A 5,589-nucleotide genomic window follows, 5' to 3' on the forward strand; every position below is an offset into this window, starting at 1 on the left:
TATTCCAAGCATCATCTTGATCCAGATGATCATCACTATCAAGAAGATGATCATCTTGATCATGACGATGATCGTCTGGATTGTGATGATGATTATCTTGACCGTGATGATGATCATGACACTGATCATTTTACTCATCACCATGATCATCATCAACATGATGAAGATGTGGATCATGTGGATGATGATCCCCCAACAATACAAGTCTTAATCACAAGCCTGAGATTCTGGGCCTCAACATTTTCTGTATCATTAGTGGCACTGACTGCTCTCTTGAGCATTTTGCGTGCATTTCATCCCGAGTTGCCAAAAGATGCTCGCACAATTTTAAGGACACAAGGTGAAATACAAACAATAAAAATAGAGGGGGGAGAATATTATCATGTTGGCCTAGCCACAGGATTGATGTCAAGACTAAAGTCTCTGAAGCTGCCTGATAGTTTGTCTAAAATTAAGCTCCAGTTTAACATTGATGGTCTGCCACTATTCAAAAGCAGCAAAGTTCAGTTCTGGCCTATCCTAGCAACAACTAACCTACATTTGAGTAGATCCCCATTCCTTGTCGGCCTCTTCTGTGGCTTTAGCAAGCCAAAAAGTGTCTTTGAATTCCTGGGCCCATTTGTTAAGGATCTTGCTGACATTCTAAAAAATGGAGTTGTTCACAATGGGAAGCAGATACTGGTTGAAGTGTGCTCATTTGTGTGCGATGCCCCAGCTCGGGCTTTCATAAAAAATACTAAAAGCCACAATGGTTACTCTGGATGTGACAAGTGTTTTCAAGTTGGTGAATGGCACAACAAAATGACCTATCCAGACACAAATGTCAAATTGAGAACGGACACAGACTTTAATTCTATGATTGATGAAGACCACCACTTGTGTCAAACACTGCCCCCACTTGCTGGTCTGGTGAAGATGGTGACAATGTTCCCATTAGACTACATGCATCTATGCTGTCTGGGGGTAACTAGGAAGTTGCTGTATATTTGGATTAAAGGCAGGTCACTCGCCACTAGGCTGCCCAGTAAAACAATTGAAGATATTTCCCTAAAGTTGATGAGACTAAAACCTTATACACCTGCTGAATTTTCTCGCAAACCCAGGCAACTGTCGGAAATAGATCGGTGGAAGGCAACAGAGCTGCGGTACTTCATGCTTTATGCTGGCCCAGTAGTACTGAGAGACATAATTCCCCTTGCAATGTACAACAATTTTATGTTGTTTTCAGTGGCCATGCATCTACTTTTGTCTCCACAGTCATCTAAACAGATAATTGATTTTGCTCAAGAACTGTTAATTTCATTTGTGAGGCACTTTGGGCAGTTGTATGGCAGAAATGAAATAACATATAATGTACATCAGCTGACACACTTGGCAGCAGAATACCATCTCTTTGGTCCATTAGACAACATATCAGCCTTTCCATACGAGAATTACTTGGGTCAGCTGAAGCGCCTGTTGCGCAAGCCTCACTTGCCTCTACAACAAGTGATTAAAAGGCTTTCAGAAAAACCTGTGCAGACCACAATCTCTGTCAAGACAGGACACAAATTCACATCCTCACCATGATGGCCCACTGACATCTTGCACTAGACATGGAGAGCAATACCGCAAGCTCCAAACAGAGAAGTTCACTTTGTCATCCAAGTCTGGGGATAACTGTTTTCTGATTCTTGACGACATTGTACTTATTGAAAACATTGTCAGGATCCCAGAGGCTCAAGAGACCTTTGTCATCTTTCGAAAGTTCACCAACAAAGAGTCCTTCGCCCAGTATCCGTTTCCCTCTGAGAGGATTGGGGTGTTTACAGTTTGGGGGCTGAACATGGCAGTCAGTGTGGCAAAGCTTCAGCATATTGTCAAAAAGTACATACTTTACCCTGACAAAACACAATTTATTGCTGTCCCAATTGTCCATACCAATTATAAAGACATGAAGTTTCCAAAAACTTCATTTGATCTGTCTGATAATTAATGAAATCGGTTCCCTTTTTTTTTGCTTGTGTGTTCAATAGTCTGCTGCCTCAAGATGAGTGAGAGGACAAACAAACAATGGTACATAGTTAAATTTAGTAGTGGTGCTGTAGAAATTATTCCAAGCATTTGGATTGATGGGGATGAGGTGTTCTGGCCCCCACTCAACCCCAAGGACACCAATAAGCTCCATTCAGTCATCCGAAACAGGGAGCAGCCAAGGCCTGGATGGCAGATTCATAAGCCTGTGAAGGTCCTCAGCAGCCATGGTGGGTTTGACTCAGACGTCTGCACACAGGTCCATGTTTGAATGATATGAAAAATATTGATTACATTATATTACATTATAAACATTGTCGTCAATAATATTAAAATACTACAGGGCCTACACAGTATATGAATGTAATTTTTGTTCTTGACATTAACTGTACCTGGATGTTGTACTGTAATGTAGGTGACCATGCTGAGGCAAACAAATGGCTGTCCAGGTATCTCAGCGGAGACTGACACAACAGACATTCAGTCCGAAGACGAGTGTACTCCTCAGCTGAAAAGAGCAAGAAGGTGATACGATCTGTTAAAGTTAATACAGTTTATTGATGTACTAGCAGACACTTCTGTCCACAGAAAGGTGTTAATTGAATCATTTTTGTTGATGTTTGGGCCAAAGCCTTCGGTTTCCATGCCTAACAATTAAATGTATAATTTCCTCACTTTTGTCGAGGGGTTTGCTCAACCTTTCACATATTTCATGTTACCTCTGTGGCATAAATGTAAATGTGCAGTTCAGGTTAAGCTTATTACCCCTTCTGTAAACAAACAGCCACTTGATTTTCTAAACTGAATGACTCCACAAAACATGCTAAATGTGGAACATGCAGATCAATTTTCACTAAAAAAGCAAAGAAAATGCCAAACAAACAGTCGTGGGTGTAGCCAGATTAGAAGTGTGTTTGAGGCAAAATATAGCCCATTTGGAAAACAATTGGTTTACTAACAACCACTATCTATCCGCATGCCTGATGGTTGCCCAAACCCTGGTAGAATAGGTCGAGGGGGAGTTTGACTAGTACTTGTAGTCCCAAAAAAAAATCATTTAAAGGGTCAGGTTTTTTGTTTGTTCAGGAAATTCCTCTCTCTTTATACGTGTGTCTATATGTGTGTGTGGTGTGTGTGTGTGTGTGTGTGTGTGTGTGTGTGTACACATCCATATGTGTGTATGTGTACATAATCAAAATGATTTCTCCTTTGTGGACTTATAGGCCGAATCCCAGATATTATTCAGAATCTGACAGTGGTGAAACCCAGGAAAGACTCCCACAAGCCCCCAGAATTCTGTATCCAGGTAAATGTGCGTGCGTGTGTGAGTGTGTGTGCACGGTGTATAATGCAAGATTTGGCAGAGCATTAAGAATCTGATTATCATCTCGTATCATCTCCTCACCTCCAACCATCCAATCAAATCTAGCCTCATCTTCCCCCAAAACATACGAGACCCTCCAATTTGGTTGTCTCTCTGAGGACCTCTTTCAGAAGAGTTCTGTCTCTGGCACCTTCATGGAAGAGTTCCAAAGCCAAAGTTTGCTGGCCTCACCAACTGGAATGCAACTCCCACAGGAGTCATCTCCTGCAGGTATTTTAAAAAGAAACATTTAAATATTGCAATTTTGGAAATTTTAAAATTCAAACGTGCTAAAAACCCTGTCAAATGGTCTGCTTTCTATCCTCATATTAGTTGCGGATTCAAGGGACAATGCACAGCAGGCCTTAAAAGGCAAGTGCAACAATGTTATTTCATCTTTCCTCTGTGCTTTTCACTAACAATAAGCCGCCAACTTTCAATAGTTCAATTGACAAATTGCACATAAACTAAATATTTTAGTTTATAGGCAAAATTAAGGACATACTTGGGATCAAACATGTGGGACCACAACTCATGTCACCACTGAACTGAGATAGCAGAATTGTTAATGTGAAATACTGTCCTTGGAGGGCGTTTCTTCTCAACTACATTTACACTGTGGAACAAAATTTGTTATGTGAGCTGGGTATGGTGTAGTTATGGCAGAAAAAGCAGATCTGCAGAACTGAGAATACTGAAACAGATCTTTTACATATTTTCCTACATCTAAACATGACTGGCATTTCTCTCTCTCACCTTATATTACACATACAAATAGTTAAATTGTTGTTAGATTGTTTATAAGAAAGTTAAAATGAATGGGATTCCAAACCACTAAATTGTAATACAGGGTGATGGAAAAAAAAAAAAATTAGAATATTTCATATTACTGAAATTTCTAAATTCAGTGGGGTGGACACTTATAGTGCATGTTTTTCAACAGATGTGGCGATGCGGAGACTCCTTACTGCTGTAAGTGAGCTGACCAAAGAAGTCAGGGACCTGCGGCAGGAGTTCCGAGAATTCCACCAGTCCTGCAGGTGTGGCCAGGCTGTAGCGCCAGTGGGACCTCAGCTGGGGGTGCCCTTCGGCTTGCCATTGTGCAATTTAGAGGCACTAGACCAAGCAGAGGCCGCTCTGCAAACAGAGGACAACCAGGGAGCAATGGTAGGTTTATATCCACATTTTAAGTAATGGAAAACTCAAGTGATCCACAATTAAAACAATGAAAGTAATACAATACATGTACATATGTTCAATAATGACAGTATTTTTATATTAATAATTAGGCCTATTTGAATTTGTATTTACTCTCAAACGATTGATTCCACATTAAAGAAAAAAAAGGAATTACAATGCCAACACAATCACTTTCACAAAAATGACACTTTTTTTTTTATACTTCTTGTTTGTGTAATACATACCTTTTGTTCTGATAGACTGTACTGCTTGCCAAAATTGGAGGGACCACTGTGGAGCTCAAAATCCGGAGGATGCTGGCATGGACCCTCACAAATGAGCTAGCTTCTGAAATCAACTGGGCTGGGAAAAAAAACAAGGATCCATCCAAACAGAAGCGCCCTTTCAGAGAGCTGGCTCTCTCCAAGTGCATGTTTGGTGAGTACTGTAGATTATTCAATCGCTTTAGCCTATCAGCAGCAACAGTTCTCTAACAAATATGCAATGCCTGGGGCCTACTGTTAACTCGAGCATATTTGAAAATAGGAATATTAATTAAATAAATCTCAAGAAACTAAAATTACACTGTAGTAGCTAAGCCCAATGATATGCTACTGATGGGCTTATGTGACAAACGCGCCACGCCGACTTACAACTGTGGTCACATCAGCCGTCTCTCGTTTTCGCATGGTCAAGCCAGCCGCTCCAACATCTTCACTGCCCAGGGGCCTCATGTACAAAGACATGGATGTCCTACTAAAACATGGCGTACGATCAAATCCAGAAAATGTTGTTCGCACAAAAAAAATCCAGATGTATGAATCTGTGCACACGCATGAATTCAAGCACATGTATTTCCCAATCAACGCGGAATTGAGCACACATGTTGGAGTACCCAACCCCTCCCTAACCACGCCTTCAATTACATAGGCAAATCATGTTTAAATAAGACATGAGATTCCTGCCTCTGCACAATCAGAAAATTAAAATAGAAAGAGTGAGATGATTTAAAAAAAATTCATGAAAGCACATTT

Source organism: Salarias fasciatus, unplaced genomic scaffold (assembly GCF_902148845.1).
Source record: "Salarias fasciatus unplaced genomic scaffold, fSalaFa1.1, whole genome shotgun sequence".
NCBI lineage: Eukaryota > Metazoa > Chordata > Actinopteri > Blenniiformes > Blenniidae > Salarias > Salarias fasciatus.